The sequence below is a fragment of the Bos indicus x Bos taurus genome, chromosome 27, assembly GCF_003369695.1.
Source record: "Bos indicus x Bos taurus breed Angus x Brahman F1 hybrid chromosome 27, Bos_hybrid_MaternalHap_v2.0, whole genome shotgun sequence".
Lineage (NCBI taxonomy): Eukaryota > Metazoa > Chordata > Mammalia > Artiodactyla > Bovidae > Bos > Bos indicus x Bos taurus.
The window spans coordinates 40,251,881-40,273,764 of NC_040102.1; the positions used below are offsets into that span (position 1 = coordinate 40,251,881).

Genomic DNA, 21,884 nt, shown 5'->3' on the forward strand with positions numbered 1-21,884 from the left:
ATTTTCAAGAATTAAACACAAACAAGTATTTTTAGATAATAAATTTGATAGTAACATATGCTCTCTGGAATTATAACTCAGACTACAGTCTTTACTGATGAGATCTAGACACTGACATCCTAGTCAAGCCATCCAAGCCATCAAAATAAGCAGCCCCTTATGAAAATGAAAATTGAATATTACGTTGGAGAAATTGAAAGCATGTTTTATCAAAGGCAATTTGTCTGTTATCTGACAGCCTTGGAAAACAATGGGAAAATTACATCTCTCACATTAAAATGAAAAGGCAGCAGCTTCTTTCAACATTACAGTAATAAAGGATCCTTGGGTCATTTAAAAAAAAACAACAACTGTTTATTCTATATGCAGGCACCATCTGATTTCTTTCTTGTGTTCTCCTGGAAGGTGGGGGGTGGGAAGAGCCTGTTTCTGAACTAGTTAATGGATCAGAGAAGAAAGGACTGCCAATTTCTTCCTTTTAAAAAATTATTCCTTTATTGGTAAAAAAAAAAAAAAAAAGTGATTCTTTTTTTTAAATCAGGGTAGATTTTATTTATTTATTTTAAACTTTTAATTTTGCACTGGAATATAGCTGATCAATAATGTTGTGATAGTTTCTGGTGAACAATAAAGGGACTCAGTCATACGTATACACGTATCCCTTCTCCCCCAAAAAGCCCTCCCATCCAAATTGCCACATAAGAGCTCCCTGTGCTAGACAGTAGGCCCTCATCGGTCATTCATTTCAAATACAGCCGAGCCAGTGGGTCTTGATGCCTCCCCGCCCTGCGTGTTTGGTCCCTGTGAGCTGCATTCCTGCAGGGAGCCCGCATCTTAGGTTCTCAGTGAGGGTGTGTGTGTCAGTCGCTCAGTCGTGCCCGACTCTTTGCAACCCCGTGGACTGTAGCCCGCCAGTCTCCTCTGTCCATGGGATTCTCCAGGCAAGAATACTGGAGTGAGTGGCCGTTTCCTCCTCCAGGGAATCCTCCAGACCCAAGGATCAAGCCCATGTCTCTTACATTTTCTGCACTGCAGGTGGGTTCTTTACCACTAGCGCGACCTGGGAAGCCCAAACTGAGGCTCCTCCAACTCAGAGACGCTGCCAAGTAGTGCCTGATGAACATTCATTTGAGGGACTTTCAGTCTCTGCCCACTGTTCCAAGGACAGCAGCCTTGAGCTCTGTTCATGGTTCGGGCGGAACAATCATGCTCATGTCTTTATCTTGGTTATGCTTTAAGTGATCAGGAGTATAACAGAAACTTTTAACCCAATATGTGCTCATGTAGTAGAAATATTCTATACTGCTCGAGTCAGTTGAATACTACTGACTACTACTTGTAGCCAAGGCCGCTTGCATACTGTGAAGATTTGCTTATTTTAGTGCAGCCGGTTAACATCATTTTCTGAATATTAAAATACATTCAGTTTTCTTTTCAAATGAACCATCTAGAGGAAAAGCATAGTTATTAACCCAATAACTAGTTCTTTAATGTCAATATTTCAGAGAGCTCAAATTTCGCTAAAGCACTCTATGATGTATGACAACCCACTTCAGTATTTTTGCCTGGAAAACCCTGTGTATAGAGGAGCCTGCTGGGCTACAAGTTCATGGGGTTGCAAAGAGTTGGATGCAACTGAGCAACTGAGCAAATGAACAGAGATGAAATTGATGTAAATTGAGTGAATCTTAGATTCCCTGCAAGGGTTTTAGTAACTAAAATAATTCTATAAAGACTTCAAAATAATATAAGCATGACTCTGGAAACTGGAGGAAAAAAAGTAACTCTAAAATGGTGCCTAAAATCAAGTGTTCAGTTCCGTTCAGTCACTCAGTCATGTCCAACTCTTTGTGACCCCATGGACTGCAGCACGCCAGGCCTCCTTGTCCATCACCAACTCCTGGAGTTTATTTAAACTCATGTCCATTGAGTTGGTGATGCCATCCAACCATCTCATCCTCTGTTGCCCCTTTCTCCTTCCACCTTCAGTCTTTCCCAATATCAGGGTCTTTTCAAATGAGTCCAGCTCTTCGCATCAGATGGCCAAAGCACTGGAGTTTCAGCTTCAGCATCACTCCTTCCACTGAATATTCAGGACTGTGTACCTAACCAATTTATGCTTTTCTTACATTCTTCAACTAAATTAACCTTATTGATTGTGATGCTTGACCACTACCTTTAACTCAGAGCTTCAGTGGATGAAACATTTGACTTCTTAGTTCTGGGAAGGCTGATCCATGTATAATGGTTCTGCAATTCAATTTGTGGACCTTCCTTGGGGAAGAAACATGCAGAGCTCTGACACTCTCTAGCTATGTGGTCTCAGAAACTCAGTTTCCTGAAATACAATTTGGGAAAACAATGCTTTCTTCCAGTACAAGAAATCCTAATATTTAACAGTGTTAGTTCCCTTCTTAAAGGAAAGCCCCCATTTTAGGTTTGCACTGGGTAAAGTTACCTTCTTTGATAGATGCTACATTTTCCACCCTCTTGGAACAACCAGCTCCATGAGTCACAAATATACTGTAAGTACATTTCAGTGAACACTAAAAGCAGGACCCCTTTTTTCGGATAGCCTGCAACTGTATGTGGGAAAAAAAAAACTAAAAATAATGCCATTTTTGATTGCTGATGTCATAGACATTGGCAAGAATATTGAAGCTGTACATCAAAAAGATATTTTGGGGATAAGTCAGTGTAAGAATAAAATAGAGCTGTGGAGCTCTCGTGAAATTGAGAGATCTCTTTTGTATCAAAGTATATTTATGAGATAATATTTCAACAGAAATGGAGAAAAAATGGAAATCCATTGCCATTATATTACTATTGTGTTGAAATGGCAATCTTATAATGAAATCTAAAATTCCAGCTCTCATATCCTAAAGTGGATGCCTGCTTGCTTTAATCTTGGTTATCGTTATATTGCTAAAGCAATCACTGAAATTAGCTTTGGCAGTTACAAAAAGGCAAGATAGGTCTCCTCTTCCCTACTCCCTTTTCACAATCCCCACCCTCTAGCTCAAGGGTGCCCTTGACAACAAAAGTTCAAGAACACCCAACTGCAACTGAGCACTTGCTCATCACATTTTTCGCTAACTGGGTCTTGTAAGTCACAGAGGCGTCACTCACTGCGGTCCCGCTCACCCGGAGCACGCTCTCGAGGCCTCTTAGTTGGGTGGATTGAACAGAGTGGCCACTGCTTCTCTTATCTGGAAACCCTGTGCAAGGCTCCAACCTCGCAAGGGTCTTTGATTCTTTACTTGTAGAACTGTGTCTTCAACTAGGGGAGCTACAGATAGCTTTTAGCTCCAATATTTTACAACTATTATTGTCATTAAGTTTTTTCTTAAAATTTTGTTATATTCAGATTCCATGAGCATGAATTTTGCCTTGTTGGCAAGCAACTTGCTTTCTTTATGCATTATTTTTATTTAAGTCAGCACACTTTTTTGTGTATTTGTTTTTTACCTGAATGTGCTTAAGATGGGCAAGTTGGAATACTCCTATAAGCAATAAATCAGCTTCACTTATCTTAAATAGAAGTGTAAACTCCAAAAATAAAAAGGATGGCAACCCCCTCCTCCCCTCCGCCACCAAACCCAGCGTAACTGAGTCCTGGTCAGACGCTATGGCCTAAGGACAGCTCTGAGTCTCAGGACTAAGGTCTTTGCTAAAAAGAGTGAGAGAGATGGAATGCCATTACACAGCCATTCTTCCCAAGAGAATCAGACGTTTTAGAAGAGATGCGAAAGAAGAATACAATGATTTCCTCACTGTGGGATTTACTGAGTAAGGTCACTGTTGGGACCACAACTGGGGTAGACCCCACTGCTGGGAAAACGTCTCCGATTATTAAAAGGGTGTGCTACGTTTCAGACTCAGCTGCCCAACTAGGTTGGGAAAATTCTTCAATTGTCAAAATATCTTGACTATACTCACATACTTATCCTCAAAAATGAACATTGTATCAACATGAATGACATAACTAATTTTTCCCTAAATTGTATGCCATAGTTATTATTAGGAACACTTAATCAGTACAAAATCCTCTGTTCTCCAGAATATAAACTGCAACAATAAATTAACAGAATTATTCCAGTTTACTTCTAAATTTGAAAAAAATGAACTACTTCTGAGTTAAGAAAAAGCAACAACAATACTAAACAGAAGGAAAGTTATATTCAATCTTAAAGTATTCAACTGAATGAAACAATACCAGCAGAGAAAAAAACAAATTTATCAAGTCATAAAAAATACATTAATTCAAAATGAATTAGAAAAAGCAATATAGTTATTTGGAACTGCTATAGAAATTCTGTCTTAAAATAACCAATTCAACTTACCCAATAGGTTCCCTTGAAGATAAATTAAAATATGATTATAATATGAGAAATTTATAGTTAAGTAGCATTACATTAATTCCTTATTTTTCCTAGTACACTCTAATATGTTTTTCTTTCCTATTCTTTGTACATACTTATCTTCCCAATAAAAAATAATGAATAATGAAGGAAATGATGGGCAAATGAAATTTTATTTTCACTATAATTAGATTTCCCCTCTAAAAAATCTTCCATCTCCTTAAATCACTATGAATTAAACTATAGTGTTTCCTTTATTGCAAAATTCCATGCGAAGCATGTTAATCCTTCCTCAGGAAATCTCAGGATCATTCTGGTATAGTCATGTTTACCCAAACTTCGCCAACAGTCTGAGAACACGGTTTCTAAAGGGATCTACATGGGACAAGACTTGGACAGGCTGAGACACCAGTAAATTTGGGCAATTTTTCCTTGCCCAAGTGCTTCACCTACATGAGTACAAAAGTCCTGCATTAATCCCCTCCCTGGGGGGAAGAGAACTTTCTCATGTACTAACCACTGAGTTACATAAATTCATTTAGTTTTCAAAATAACCCTACAATCTCGGCATTAGTAAACCTGCTTTACTCAAGAGGTCAAGGAGCCCACCTGGCTCGTCCGAGATCACATCTAATGGTGAACACTCAGAGTAGTTCCCTCCTCTCTACACGCAGGATATTCATCACGCTTCCTTCTCAACCATCACAGTTTTCTAAAATAACTTTTTTCTTTCTGTAGTGTAGGAGTTACAAAACTATAACCTGTAGCACAAACGTTTCTTGCTTCTTGTCTTTATAAATGAAGTTCTATTGGAACAAAGTCACACACATGTGTTCACGTAATGTCTGTGCCTGCTTTTTCAGCAGAACAGCGAAGCTGGGCAGTTGCGACAGAGGCTTGGGTCTAAAATGCTGAGCATGTGAGCTTTTCCAAAAAAGGTTTGCCAGCCTCTGCTCTACTGCATCTCCATGTTAGCTGAGAGAAAAGAAGACTATCTAGACAAGATATATGTAAACGAACAGTTTGTAGAATAATTTTTATACATAGTATAACACTGTTTTTTGAACAAATGTTAACATTTGCTTCTATGTATATATATAAAAATACTTGCGAAGTTCATATGCCAAATGGTGGTTATATTTGAGGCATCAGATTATTATAAGGAAACTTTCATGATGCTTTAAATATCTAAATTACTTCAATACTTAATAATTTACTAATTGCTTAGTTGAATTTATTTCTTCTTTCTTTACTCACCAGGTGCTGGTCCTCAGACAAGTCTCTTCATCTCTGCTGGACTCTGTTTTATCTGTAAAATGAGGAGCTGGGTTAGACAATCTTTCCAATTCCTTTTAATTCTAACACCCCACCACTGTATGTAGCACAGCCACTCAATTTCTTAGTATCATTTACTTTTAGTAACTACCAACCAGGGAAAGATGTCTACAGGGAGCCTACAAATTAAAATTTCTCCACTTGTCATTTTTATTAGGAATAATCTTCATAGATAACTCACTTTTCTATTGGTTCACTAGAATCTCTTACAGGAGAATAACCAGAGGAATTCTAAGATACCATCATATTTCTATCAGTTCAGTTCAGTTCAGTTCAGTTCAGTCGCTCAGTCGTGTCTGACTCTTTGCGACCCCATGAATTGCAGCACGCCAGGCCTCCCTGTCCATCACCAACTCCCAGAGTTCACCCAGACTCACGTCCATCGAGTCAGTGATGCCATCCAGCCATCTCATCCTCTGTCGTCCCCTTCTCCTCCTGCCCCCAATCCCTCCCAGCATCAGAGTCTTTTCCAATGAGTCAACTCTTCACATGAGGTGGCCAAAGTACTGGAGTTTCAGCTTTAGCATCATTCCTTCCAAAGAAATCCCAGGGCTGAACTCCTTTAGAATGGACTGGTTGGATCTCCTTGCAGTCCAAGGGACTCTCAAGAGTCTTCTCCAACACCACAGTTCAAAAGCATCAATTCTTTGACGCTCAGCCTTCTTCACAGTCCAACTCTCGTATCCATACATGACCACTGGAAAAACTGTAGCCTTGACTAGACGGACCTTTGTTGGCAAAGTAATGTCTCTGCTTTTGAATATGCTATCTAGGTTGGTCATAACTTTCCTTCCAAGGAGTAAGCGTCTTTTAATTTCATGGCTGCAGTCACCATCTGTAGTGATTTTGGAGCCCCAAAAAATAAAGTCTGACACTGTTTCCACTGTTTCCCCATCTGTTTCCCATGAAGTGATGGGACCGGATGCCATGATCTTTGTTTTCTGAATGTTGAGCTTTAAGCCAACTTTTTCACTCTCCACTTTCACTTTCATCAAGAGGCTTTTGAGTTCCTCTTCACTTTCTGCCATAAGGGTGGTATCATCTGCATATCTGAGGTTACTGATATTTCTCCCGGCAATTTTGATTCCAGCTTGTGCTTTTTCCAGTCCAGCGTTTCTCATGATGTACTCTGCATAGAAGTTAAACAAACAGGCTGACAATATACAGCCTTGACGCACTCCTTTTCCTATTTGGAACCAGTCTGTTGTTCCATGTCCAGTTCTAACTGTTGCTTCCTGACCTGCATACAGATTTCTCAAGAGGCAGGTCAGGTGGTCTGGTATTCCCATCTCTTTCAGAATTTTCCACAGTTTATTGTGATCCACACAGTCAAAGGCTTTGGCATAGTCAATAAAGCAGAACTAGATGTTTTTCTGGAACTCTCTTGCTTTTTCCATGATCCAGCGGATGTTGGCAATTTGATCTCTGGTTCCTCTGCCTTTTCTAAATCCAGCTTGAACATCAGGAAGTCCATGGTTCACGTATTGCTGAAGCCTGGCTTGGAGAATTTTGAGCATTACTTTACTAGCATGTGAGATGAGTGCAATTGTGCAGTAGTTTGAGCATTCTTTGGATTGCCTTTCTTTGGGATTGGAATGAAAACTGACCTTTTCAAGTCCTGTGGCCACTGCTGAGTTTTCCAAATTTGCTGGCATATTGAGTGAATCACTTTCACAGCATCATCTTTCAGGATTTGAAATAGCTCAACTGGAATTCCATCAACTCCACTAGCTTTTTTCGTAGTGATGCTTTCTAAGGCCCACTTGACTTCACATTCCAGGATGTCTGGCTCTAGGTGAGTGATCACACCATCGTGATTATCTGGGTTGTGAAGATCTTTTTTGTACAGTTCTTCTGTGTATTCTTGCCACCTCTTCTTAATATCTTCTGCTTGTGTTAGGTCCATACCATTTCTGTCCTTTATCAAGCCCATCTTTGCATGAAATGTTCCCTTGGTATCTTTAATTTTCTTGAAGAGATCTCTAGTCTTTCCCATTCTGTTGTTTTCCTCTATTTCTTTGCATTGATTGCTGAGGAAGGCTTTCTTATCTCTTTCTTGCTATTCTTTGGAACTCTGCAAATTAATTTTTCATTAGAGACTTTAGCCAACTGTGAATCTGGGGAACAAATGCTCTCTAACCCAATTTCAAGTTTGTTTTCTCTAAATGGGATCTTTTTTGGTTCCCACTCTATGACTTATGTTTGCATTTGTAACTTCTTAACTTGCTTTTGTAAGAACATGATATGAACTTTGTCCTCAGAAGTTCCCATTTCCTCTAAATTTGATTTTGTTTTTAGTTTTATTTTGAAAACAACATTACAAATCTGAAAATATTATTAAATATATATTCCAATTTTACATCAAATATAAAGTACCGAATACATTCTCATAGTCATTTTGTGACTGTTGAAATGGTGAAAGTTAAAATCAAAGCAAGTACCCAGTACAAGTGACCTATGGAGACGGTGGACAAGTTCCCACTCGATGGAGGCAGACGTCAGTATGGTCTTCTGGGGGATAGTTTCAATCATTTATCTAAAACTTCAGGAGTTTAACCAGAAACTTCACTTTTAGGGGTGTACCGTAAGCAAATAATGAATAATGAGGAAAAGACAGGCATCCCACTTTTTATAAATTTATAAAAAACTAGAAAACAAATGTAAGTAAGCAGTGACTTGCTTAAACAATGTAATTAAGTACTATGCACCTATTAAAGTTATAACGCAAAAACAATGTAAAAGATCATGGGGAAAGGTTTGCTCTAAAAAGTAGAAAATAGTTGTAAAATAATGCATGTAGTAGGATTCTATTTCTTATAAAAAGGCATAAATGTAAAGATTTGTATGTATATCAGAAAGCAACTGGGAGGCTTCCAGTCAAAGTGTCAATGCTGGCTACCACTTGGTGAAAGAATTATAGTAAATTTTTGCATCTTTCATTAAATTTTCAATTTTTCTGCATTGACTACATATTATATTATCACAAGAATTATTTAGGAGCAGCAAATTATAGTTACAAAAATAACTTTAAAGTCTCTAGATTATGCCTACCCATATGATCAGGCTTTTATGGAATCAATCATGTCAGTGATGCAGGAAGCATATCATTTTAACTGAATCTAAGTAAACAGTTTTTATCTAGTGTACAATCAAGTGCTGATTTTTAAAACTTGTATTGAGGAAAATTAAAATGAGCAATAAAGAAATAAGATAAACAGATCATATATCCCTTCATGCCCCTCTCATTCTCTTTCTTAGGAGAAGTAGGTCTTTAATTTCCAAGCTCTTTTTTAAATAAGCTGTAATAAGAGTACTTACTTGCTTTTTATACTTGGTGTTGATGTGCCTACCCGTTCAATCGCAAGCTCCGTGAGATCAGGTGTCATATCTTTTTGCTTCATTTACCACAGATCTCATTAAAGAGTTCAATGAGACTAGGTAAAAGAGCAAGACTACTAAAGCTTTGTAACAAAACCACAAGCTATCAGACTGGGTAGTTGATTCCTGTAACCTATACTGACCCAAGGCTAGCAAAATGTTCCGAGAGCTTAACCTCTTGGAACTTACAGAACCCAATCACATCAAAGTAGAGTGTGCTGTATCAACCTCCAGTATTTATGGAAGCCAAGGCCATCAATCTTGATGATCTAGGGCAAGTTAATTTTCTCTACCTGCGCTGCCCAGTATTTAATTTTATGCCTTTAAAAGATTACATCTGATAAATCATCCATAATCAAAACTTTGAACTCCAAATATAATTAACCAGATGACACTCCAGTACCGTTTAGGTGAAGTTAAAGTGCAGGAAATTTACATTGTGAATGTTGCAACCTGATCTGAGTGGAAGTGCAAGATTAGACACTGGTCAGCCACATCCAGAGAGGAGGGTCTACTTCAGGAAACGTGTGTGTGTGTACGTGTATGTGTGTGTGTGTGTGTGTGTGTGTGAAAGTCACTCAGTCGTGTCCGACTCTTTGCGACCCCATGAACTATAAAGTCCCTGGAATCCTCCAGGCCAGAATACTGGAGTGGGTAGCCTTTCCCTTCTCCAGGGGATCTTCCCAACCCAGGGATTGAACCCAGGTCTCCTGCACTGCAGGCAGATTCTTTACCAGCTGAGCCACCAGGGAAACATGTGTGTGTGCACGCGTGTGTGCACGCGTGTGTGCACTCGTGTGCACACACACAATGCAGAACTCTGTCTTTACATCACCCATAAAGACAGGCTTCTAAAGCCAATTAATAATATAAGCTACATGTTTTTCCAACAACTCTATATGAATCATTTTTATCTAAGCAATAATTCAAATTCATTGATTTTCTAAAGGACTTTATCAAACTCTGAATATATTGTTGTTATTAAAAATATTCTATTTCTTTAAAAATAATGGATAGTTGAGCTCTCTTCATCATTTGGACTCATCTTCATCCAGTAAGTCAGAATGAATAAAAGTTGATCATCTTCTTAAAATATAAAAGTAACCACAAATGCAGTTTAAAAGCCAAGAAACTGAAACAAAAGAAATTCTTCTCATTTTCTTCTTTGAAGCTGTTCTCAATACCATAGGATCCTTGAATGAGGAAGCGTTTCTTTTGCCAAGTCTTCAGAGCAAAAATTAAAATGGAAAGTTACTCGACTATCTGGTAAATTTCAGTCAATAAGGAAAGCCAACCTAGGTTAATTGAGGCTTGATTTTAAGTACCAATTTTTGCTTATGGGTTTTCTAAGAGGTTAGGGATTTAAAATTCAGTCTCTAGAGTAGGCATTTCTGTTTTAAATTAGAGGTGGGGAAAGTAACTAGGGTATCAAAACCCGACTCCCATTCACAAATGTAATTTGAAAAATTTTGGAGATAACTCTGAGTCCCCTAACAATGGAGTATCTTACTTTAAGTCATAATCGGTACACAGGAGTGCATATTGTGAAAGATCCCTTAAATACCTATTCCCCACTGGTTTATAACTGCCAGTGGGGCTGGTTTGCATGTTGAATGCAACAAGCATGGACGTTTCTGGCAGAAAGTCTTATAAAGTTAAATGTAGCAGTGGGACCGTTCCGACTCAGCCCATAAACCGCAAGGTTAGAAGCTAACATCTCAATGATCCGCCTGATCATCGATGGTGAATCACTGTGGAAACTGCAGAGATGTCCTGCTACTGGGGCTAAACGCTGGGGAGTGCCACCATGAAATACTGCTTTGTGGACATGTGACAATGAAGGCTCATATACTTGCTCCACATTCAATCCATTTACATGGAATTTAGCAGGTTACTGCTCATTAAGGAGATGTTCCCCTTAGGATTCTGAGAGTGGGGCACAAGAAGAATTGCACTGACACAGTATTTTATTTTATATTTAAAAAAGTGTATTTTTTTTAGTCACTAAAGAATTCTATCCTGCCAAAATGCTCGTGGTAAAGCCCTGAGCCAAGAGAAGGGATGAATTTATGTTCCCTGAGATGCACACAAGTATTTAAAAAGTCATCAGGTGGTAGACAGATACTAAAAATTTCATTACAATATAACCTGTTACTACAAATAGCATTATTTCTCTCTTTTTTATGGCTGAATAAACAACACGGATGGATCTACAGACTGTCATAGTGATGTAAGTTTGACAGAGAAGGACAGACATCATATGGTATCACTTATATGTGGAATCGAAAAAGAAATCTGTACAAATGAACTTATTTACAAAACAGAAATAGAATCACAGATGTAGAAAGCAATATTATTGGTACTGGGGGAAAGAGGAGAGGGATAAATTTGGAGATCTGGATTAACATATACACCCTACCATATATAGATAATCAGTAACTAATAAGGACTACTGTACAGCACAGAGAACTCTCCTCAATACTCTGTAATGGCTTGTATAGGAAAAGAATTTTAAAAAGAGGGGATACGTGTATATGTATAACTGATTCACTTTGCTATACACCCAAAACTAATATAACATTGTAAGTCAACTGTGCTCCAATAAAAATTAAAAAAAACAACAAATAACTTGCTACTAAGAGCATCTATTGTTCTGAGAGTCTCAACTCTTTTAATTTTAAAGTTGTTTATTATTTTAACTGAAGGATAATTGCTTTAAAGAATTGTGTTGGTTTCTACCATCCATCAACATGAATCAGCCATAGGTACACATCTGTCCCCTCATGAACCTCCCTGCCACCTTCCTCCCCATCCCACCCCTCTAGGCTGTTACAGAGACCCGTTTGAGTTCCCTGAGTCAAACAGCAATTCCCAGAGCCCCAACTTTTAGAGAGGGGGTAAAAGTCTTGTGGGTTCAACATCGTTCTCCCTTTATCCCTGCTTTCTAGTAATATATTTTGGAAAGTTTTCTATCAATGTGCATATTTGTGCACATATTAAGGTCCTTTGTTTTAGACATTCAGTACTACAAACTGATGAGCTACGGGTCAGACTGTTTCCACAGATACGTGTGTGTATATATACACATACAACTTTTTATTTTGTATTGGTTGCTTTAGTTGCTAAGTTGTGTCTGACTCTTGTGATCCCATGGACTGTAGCCCGCCAGGCTCCTCTGTCCATGGGATTTTCCAGGCAAGAATACTGGAGTGGATTGCCATTTCCATCTCCAGGGGATCTTCCCAACCCAGGAATCGAACCCAGGTCTCCTGCATTGCAGGCAGAATCTCTACCGACTGAGCCATGAGGGAAGCCCTGATGGGGTACAGCCAGTTAACAACACTGTGTTAGCTCCAGGTGGACATCAAAGGGATTGAGCCATACATATACATGTATCCATTCTCTGCCAAACACCCCTTCCATCCAGGGTACACATGACTATATTTAAAATGGATAACCTGCAAGGGCCTGCCATACAGCACAGGGAACTCCGCTCAGTGTTACGTACACAGGTATGTTTTTGAGCCACTTCTCTTTAAGGCTGAATTTCAGTGCTTTTAGATGGGTCTATTTCTTTGGCTTTTGAGGGACCCCCCGCCGCCCCGCCCCACTGTCTACACCAGCCTGTGGAAGCCTTGTCCCTCTGACATTGTCTTCCCCGTCTCCCGAGGTTTCTTTTCCTTACTCAGGAACGAGCCTGGCTTGTGTCAGTCTTCTGCCACCAGCCTGTTGCCAGCAGGAAATGAATCTCTTGGCCCCTTTGAAACCTCTTTCTGCACTTTGGGCTCTGAATCAAGAGAACTGCCACCAGCTGGGCCTGTTTCCCAGGATGGTGATGGTGAATTATTTACTGTCATCTTGGACTGATGCTATTAAACCTTCTTCCCACAGCACTCTGAATACTGGACATTGCACTGCCCACAACGCTCCCGAGGTCCCTTTCCTAGCTTTGCACACACCAGCTCCCCAGGTGTGTTTATTCCAAACAGTTGGCACCTGCAACTCTCAGTGGGCGGATCATCAGATCCAGGAGCGATGAGCATGCTGCAGTGACGCTGAGGGGAGTCCTGTTAGTCCCACAACTCCCCAGCAGGCTAGGGCCCCGGTGATTCTCCCGTGCATCTGTCTTGATCCCACCCCTCTGTCAGTCTCCTCTTTCCAGTCCCACCTCTCCGCATCTCTTCCTCTGACTTTCCCCTAATCCTCACTGTAAGCTCTGCTTCCAGGAAATCGACTTAAGAACTCACTTCCCAAATGGGAAATGACTCTTCTAGAGACCCTGTTATGGAGAAGGCAATGGCACCCCACTCCAGTACTCTTGCCTGGAAAATCCCATGGATGGAGGAGCCTGGTGGGCTGCACTCCATGGGGTCGCTAAGAGTTGGACATGACTGAGCGACTTCCCTTTCACTTTTCACTTTCCTGCATTGGAGAAGGAAATGGCAACCCACTCCAGTGTTCTTGCCTGGAGAATCCCAGGGATGAGGGAGCCTGGTGGGCTTCTGTCTATGGGGTCGCACAGAGTCAGACATGACTGAAGCGACTTAGCAGCAGCAGCAGCAGCAGAGATTCTGTTGGTGTTGGGTGTTGTCCATCACCTGAGTTGGTGATGGACAGGGAAGCCTGGCGTGCTGCAGTCCATGGGGTCTCAAAGAGTCGGGCACGAATGAGCACCTGAACTGAGAGATTCTGCAGCATTTCCATAAAACAAAGGCGCTCAAGTTGGAACTTGCATGAGTTATAATCTATGTACTATCTCTGTACATACAATGCACTTTCCATTCTGAAGGGCCCTCAGTACATAAATCAGTTTCCACAGAGATGCTTGAGGCTGACAGCAGAATCATTCATCAGACGCACACCTAGCACTTGGCGACAGGTAGTCCATGGTGGTGTCAAGTTTGCAATAATGGGCAAAAATTCCTGCTGCTGTCAAGGAACTATGGGACACCTTACCGGTTCTTTTTTTTTTAAATTTACCAAAGGACAGCATTAATTTACAAACTGAGATCTCAAGTCTCAATATGGCTGTGAATTTTAAATTCGGAATCCTATTTCTGAAACTTTGACTTTTAATCTGTTACTCTTGAGAACTGCTTTTTGGCAAAAGCAGAATGAATAAGCACAAACGATGCAGAGGAGCAGGTTCAGAGACTGGTGCTATGATTTTCTAATACATGAAGTAGTTAAAGACTGATGAGACGGTACATTATATCTGCATGGTAATTTAGTTCAGAAGTTCACAATTATTTTATTTTCAATATTAATTGCTTTTGTCTCTCAATAAATGACTCTGTAGGAAGTGGAATTCAATTTCATTCATTTTCAATAATCGAGATTGCTTTGAACCAGCTCAATAACTCTCACTCTTGGCCTCCGATGTATTGCTGGTCGTAGCACATAAATAATCTTAGTTTTCTTTTTAGATTCCTAAGCAGAGCTGGCCTTTGGCAAAAGAGCTAAGGAGATACAATTTTCTGTCCAAGGCCCTCCAGCATTCACACACCCCCTGATTTTCGCTTTCTCATCTCGTGGTCACCCCTGCCTGCTGTCTCCCACCAAGGGCAAGTGGTAGGAGACAGTGGGATCTCAAGCCCCTCTCCTCTGCTGACCCGGCGCCTCTGTCTGAGGTGCTCTGTGCCCACAACCCAAATACACCGGGAAGTGAGCCGGCGGGGCAGGTCAAAGTCCCTCATCTCCTGCTGCTCTGCCCAGGGTGGAAAGGAGCCCATGGGAGCTCCTCTGAGCCTCCTCATCTCCTGCAGCCCTTCCCGCAGGCTCAGAGGTTTTCACAGGCCTGTCTCCTCCACTAGACAACTGCTTCCTGGGGTTATAAAGCACAGGCCATTTATCTACATCAACCATGTAATGCTTAGCTACGATCCTTGTCAAAAATAGTCTGAATTCAGAGGAAGACAAATATCATATGATACCACTTACATGTGGTATCTTTAAAAAAATGATACATATGGACTTATTTACAAAAGAGAAACAGACCCACGGAGACCAAATCTGTGGTCACCAGAGGGGAATGGTGGAGTCGGGGGTCAGACTGGGTGTTTGGGATTGACAGGTGCACATAACTGTACATAAAGCAGATAATCAGCAAGGACCTGCTGTAGAGCACAGGGGACTCAGTACTCTATACTAACCTAAATGCAAAAAGAATCTGAAAACAAGAGACACATGTATAACTGAATCACTTTGCTGTACACCTGAAGCTAACACAACTTTGCTAATCAACCATATTCCGTATATAAAATACAAGTTTAGAAAGGAATGTACATATAACTGAGTCACTTTGCACCACAGGAGAATTGAACACATTAAATCAGTCACACTTCAATTAAAAAATTAAAATTGGAAAAAACAAAGCTTTAACTTGTGCTAAAAAAAGAATAAATAAACTAATGGATGGGTTAAGGGGTGCTGGTCTGTATTTTACCCCCATGAAGCTGCTTTTGCTTCTCCAGCACAGGCTTCACTCACTCACCGCAGAGTCTTTGTTTACCCACAGACCCCAGCCTCGCTCAGGCCGTGCTGGTTCCGCATCCTAGTGGACTCCCGCCCAGTCCCTATTAGACTGAGGGCCCTTCTGAGGCAAGGAGCTCAAGTGTTTCTGTGGGATTAATGGGGTCAATGTGTCCTGTGACTCTATCAGCTCTCGTTTTCAAAATGTGTATCCCAAAAGATGATTCCAGGCAGGGTGCTTCACGGACAAGAGCAGAACAAAAACACAGGAAAAGCAACACCACTTTTACACTTGATAGTGTTCTAAGTGCTTTACAAAAGTTGACTCACCGAGTTCCCACAACCCTTTGCCGTGGGCAGGATCACTAACTCACTTTATCCATGACAAGACAGGCACCAGGAAATTAAGTGGCTTACCTCGATTAACTGACGATCTCCCTTATAAAAGCATGGCAATGGTGTTGGAGCTACTAAAAGGGATAGCTCACGATGAGAGGGACCATCAGCCCAGTGTAAACTAAACTAACATATCACTATTGCACTTGATTCATCTTATTTTTAATTGGACTATAATGGCTTTCCAACGTTGTGTTAGTTTCTGCCATACAACAATGTGAATCAGCAACAATTATACATGGCATCCAGTCCCAACCCTTCGGGGTAAATAGATGGGGAAACCAAGGAAACAGTGACAGGCTTTATTTTTTTTGGCTCCAAAATCACTGCAGATGGTAACTACAGCCATGAAATTAAAAGACACTCCTTGGAAGAAGATATGAGCAACCTGGACAGCATATTAAAAAGCAGAGACATTACTTTCCTGACAAAGGTCTGTCTAGTCAAAGCTATGGTTTTTCCAATAGTCATGTACGGATGTGAGAGTCGGACTATAAAGAAAACTGAGCACTGAAGAACAGATGCTTTTGAACTGTGGTGTTGGAGAAGACTCCTGAGAGTCCCTTGGACTGCAAGGAGATCCAACCAGTCCATCCTAAAGGAAATCAGTCATGAATATTCATTGGAAGGACTGATGCCGAAGCTCCAATACTTTGGCCATCTGATGTGAAGAACTGCCTTCTTGGAAAAGACCCTGATGCTGGGATAGATTGAGGGCAGGAGAAGGGGACAACAGAGGATAAGACGGTTGGATGGCATCACCAACTCCATGGAGATGAGTGTGACCAAGTTCCAGGAGTTGGTGATGGACAGGGAGGCCTGGCGTGCTGCAGTCCTGCAGTGGGGTCGCAAATAGTAAGACATGACTGAGTGACTGAACTCAACTGAATATATGCATATGTGTGTATATATATATATATATATATGTACGTGTGTGTGTGTATATATATATATATTGGCTTCCAGCTGGTAAAGAATCCACCTGCAATGCAGGAGGCCCTGGTTTGATTCCTGGTTCTGGAAGTTCCTCTGAAGAAGGGTTAGGCTACCCACTCCAGTATTCTTGGGCTTCCCCGGTGGCTCAGGTGGTGAAGAATGTGCCTGCAATGTGAGAGACCTGGGTTAGGAAGATCCCCTGGAGGAGGGAAGGCAACCCACTCCAGTATTCTTGCCTGGAGTATCCCATGGACAGAGGAGCCTGATGGGCCTCAGTCAGTGGGGTTGCAGAGTCAGACATGATTGAGTGACTAAGCGCACGTGCGCATGCGCGCACACACACACACACACACACACACACACACACACACACATCTCTGTACCCTCTTGAATATCACTTCTTTTGTTGTAAAGTTTTAAACTTGAGGGGAGGGGTCAGTTGTGTTAAACAGAGGATTTAGTGACTCCCTAATTCTCATTGCAGGCTGTCTCTTCTGGACCTGATGTTCATTTCTTCCATTATATCCACATTTCCAGTGTTCTCTTGGACATCTCCAGGGTTTGATAACTCAGACTCATTATGTCCACAAACAACTCACTGCTGACCAGTTTTTGCATCTAATCACTTTGCCAGTTGTGTGAGTGGAATGTTAATCTGGTTATCTGGATTTGAATCACTGACCCAGTCATCCTGGAGTGTGTTTTGCATCCCTTTCCTCACATTTGTTCCATCTGTCCACATTCAGTGTTCATAAGCCAGTTTTAGATTTTTTCCTTCCTCTTATTCCTGCAATCATAGCATCCCATCTTCATCAGTTCAGTTCAGTCGCTCAGTCATGTCCAATTCTCTGTGACCCCATGGACTGCAGCACGCCAGGCTTCCCTGTCTATCACCAACTCCCCGAGCTTGCTCAAATTCATGTCCATTGAGTCGGTGATGCCATCCAACCATCTCATCCTCTGTTGCTCCCTTCTCCTCCTGCCTCCAGTCTTTCCCAGCATCCGGGTCTTTCCCAATGAGTCAGTTCTTTGCATCAGGTAGCCAAAGTATTGGAGTTTCAGCCCATCTTCATGCCCTACCTTTATGTCCATTCTGTCCTGAAATGTTTTGCCTATGGTTGCCTGGTTTTCTTCCCAAAGAGCAGCTCTACTGTAGCATCTCACTCCAAGGTTTGTAGCAGCTCTCCATGCTCTACCAAAGCCCACACAGCTTCTCCCACCTGCAGTCAAGGCTGTTGCTGGTTGGTGGAGACACGTAACACTCATTCTCCACATCAGATTTCCATAGAAGGGATGTTCCTTCCAGTCTGGTCCTTCTTTTTCAAGAGAGTGTAACATTAAAGAGAACATTCATTTCTGCCAAGTCTGGTAAGACTAAGGTTCAGATCGTTGTCCACCTGGGATACAGGTGAGCTTTGGTTAATTTCTTTTATGAGAGGCCCCTGGTGCCCTGTCTTCCACCGCTTCCACCCCGTCATCTAGAGGCTCGTGGTTGTCTGCATGCTCTGTAGACAAATATATGCAAAATTTAGGAAACCTGACTAGCTTCCTATTCCAAACTATATCCCAAGTGCCAGCTTTACTGGCAATTCTGCTTGTAATTTAATCTGTGTCTGATTCCTGCTTCTTTATTTCAAAATGCTTGAAACTCATAGGTGGAAGAATGTGGATAATGTGCTTCAAAAACTCTAATAAAGGCCCTCTGTAACTTGGCATCAATGTATCTCAGCTCTCTTAACCAACTCTCAAAACACTGACCTGAAGGTTCTCACCTAAGTTCATTCACTATTTGGTGTCCTCGAAGGGTATCAAGTCTTCCCCATGCCCTTATGTCACTGTGCTTCCTGCCTCTTCAGAGAACACACTTCTCACCATTTTTTTTTTTGCCCCCAAAATCCTATGTTTCAGGATCTTTTTAAGATGTTACTTCCTTCAAGCATAAGAGTAGTTTCTCATCTGCATGAATTCTTAGCTCACTCATGTTCTCTTTCATGAGTTAGTTCACCTTATTTGTACTTTTGTCTCACTGTCTTTTTCTTAACTACAATCTCTTTGACGTATCTGTTGTCTGATGATGCAAAGTTCCTAGTGAATTAATAGTAGTATCCTCAAAAATATCAATTGAATTGAGTATGTGGTCTCATTTTTAAATAGATAAGTGACAAAACAAAGCTCTAATAGCAGGAGATTTTCTTCCTGTACTAATTCAAACATTTACGACCTGATATTTTGCAAATACTCTTCTCCTCTCCGGAGAAGGCAATGGCACCCCACTCCAGTACTCTTGCCTGGAAAATCCCATGGACAGAGGAGCATGGTAGGCTGTGGTCCATGGGATCGCTAGGAGTCAGACATGACTGAGAGACTTCACTTTCACTTTTCACTTTCATGCATTGGAGAAGGAAATGGCAGCCCACTCCAGTGTTCTCGCTTGGAGAATCCCAGGGATGGGGGAGCCTGGTTGGCTGCGGTCTCTGGGGTCGCACAGAGTCGGACACGACTGAAGTGACTTAGCAGCAGCAGCAGCAGCAGCAGCAGCTTCTCCTCTCATGCTTCTCACTTTTTCATGCACTTAAGATTTAAAGAGGCTGAGAACTACTTTGTTTTCTAGGTACAAAGCATCTTTAGACAGTTCTTCAAAAGTATTTGTAAGCTCCCTTTTTTCTTTCTTTATCGCCCTCAGGCTAAGACCTGTCTTATTGCTGCAAAAACTCCCTCTCTCCTACACTTACAAATAGAATGTTCACAAGCACAATTATACCTTTCTATTCCTCCTCTCTACATGTACTTTATCTTATTTCTTAATATCTGTGACAAGTAGTTTAAACTCTGCTCTATCTCAACACCTGCTTTTCCTTTGCAATGATTAAACATTTTCACTTAAAATTCTACCTCTGCCTTTTCTGTGGCCCCATCTAGAAAGCCCTATTCTACCTTTTTTTAAACACAGCATATCAAAGATACACATTTATCTCCACTTCCTCCCTAAAGGCATAAATCCACAAAGTTAAAGAGAAAGGGAGAGGAGACGACAGCAGATGAAAGACATCAAGGAAATTTTAGTAGCTGGAAAGCATACGGGAAATTTCACAGAGCAGAGAGATTTAAAACATTAAACTGTAGCTTGAGTCAAAGAGGAGTGGATGGTCACAAGAACCAAGTCAGTTTATATGACAGAAGGAAACATCAACATAAAATATGGCATTTTTGTCTAAGAGCAATGTTCATACAATTATATGTGCAATATTGAATATTCATTGAATTAAAATTGTTAGAACGTTATTGGAAAATGTGGGTGGGATCCAAGCACATGAGTGTAATATCCAGTGTATCCAGTGTTAGCCACTCAGTTGTGTCTGACTCTTTGCGACCCCATGGACTATAGCCCACCAGGCTCCTCTGTCCATGGAATTCTCCAGGCCATCCTTCTTCAGGGGATCTTCCCAACCCAGGAATCAAACCCAGGTCTCCTGCATAGGAGGCAGATTCTTTACTGTCTGAGCCACTGGGGAAGACCTAGTGAGTATAATATGAAAGAATTAAATTTTGATCTTCTGTAATTGGATGAGAGTAAATCGTTTCTACAGTATAATAATCACAGACAGTATGAACAACAGGTAGATTAGAAATGTTAGAGAGAGTCAAAGACAATTGCTGAAAAGTTGAAAACAGTTGCCGCAAGTCAGCAGGAATCACTGCTGGAAAACGGTGGAGCAGGGCACTGCTGTTTTGTTGGAAAGACACAGAACTACATGGCTTCTTAAACTGAATGCATGTAATACTTTCTGTCTAAAAAGAAACCTCTTCACCCAAGTGTCACAGGACATCTTTTTAATATTTCTGAAAACATAAGTCTTTTGAGAAGTAAAGCTTCATTTGAAAAGCATCAGCTTAAAGGACAAAAAACAAATGCTGGAGAGGCTATGGAGAAAAGGGAACCCTCTTACACTCTTGGTGGGAATGTAAATTTGTGCGGCTACTATGGATAACAGTATTTAGGTTACTCAAAAAAAGTAAAAGTAGAGCTGCATATGATCCAACAATCCGTCTCTTGAGCATCAGTCAGTTCAGTCACTCAGTCATGTCCGACTTTTTGCGACCCCATGAATCACAGCACGCCAGCCTCCCTGTCCATCACCAACTCCTGGAGTTTACCCAAACTCATGTCCATCGAGTCGGTGATGCCATCCAGCCATCTCATCCTCTGTCGTCCCCTTCTCCTCCTGCCCCCAATCCCTTTCAGCATCAGAGTCTTTTCCAGTGAGTCAACTCTTCGCATGAGGTGGCCAAAGTACTGGAGTTTCAGCTTCAGCATCAGTCCTTCCAATGAACACCCAGGACTGATCTCCTTTAGGATGGACTGGTTGGATCTCCTTGCAGTCTAGGGGACTCTCAAGAGTCTCCTTTAACACCATAGTTCAAAAGCATCAATTCTTTGGGGCTCAGGTTTCTTTATAGTCCAACTCTCACATCCATACATGACCACTGGAAAAACTATAGCCTTGACTAGATGGACCTTTGTTGGCAAAGTAATGTCTCTGCTTTTGAATATGCTATGTAGGTTGGTCATAACTTTCCTTCCAAGGAGTAAGCGTCTTTTAATTTCATGGCTGCAATCACCATCTGCAGTGATTTTGGAGCCCCCCAAAATGAAGTCTGATACTGTTTCCACTGTTTCCCCATCTTTCCCATGAAGTGATGGGACTAGATGTCATGATTTTAGTTTTCTGATTGTTGAGCTTTAAGCCAACTTTTTCACTCTCTTCTTTCACTTTCATCTAGAGGCTTTTTATTTCCTCTTCACTTTCTGCCATAAGGGTGGTGTCATCTGCATATCTGAGGTTATTGATATTTCTCCCGGCAATCTTGATTCCAGCTTGTGCTTCTTCCAGCCTAGTATTTCTCATGATGTACTCTGCATAGAAGTTAAATAAGCAGGGTGACAATATACAGCCTTGATGTACTCCTTTTCCTATTTGGAACCAGTCTGTTGTTCCATGTCCAGTT

The 21,884-nt window shown here is 41.1% G+C and overlaps 1 protein-coding gene across 1 annotated transcript in view; it reads right to left on the reverse strand.

Annotated features, from left to right (window-relative positions):
* RARB (retinoic acid receptor beta) overlaps nucleotides 1-21,884 on the reverse strand; it is an 888,683-nt gene that overhangs the window by 594,987 nt on the left and 271,812 nt on the right. Inside the window, exon 2 of the mRNA XM_027529802.1 lies at nucleotides 5,619-5,670. The gene's annotated coding sequence lies outside the window, so the exon portion shown is untranslated. The remainder of the gene's footprint in view (nucleotides 1-5,618; nucleotides 5,671-21,884) is intronic.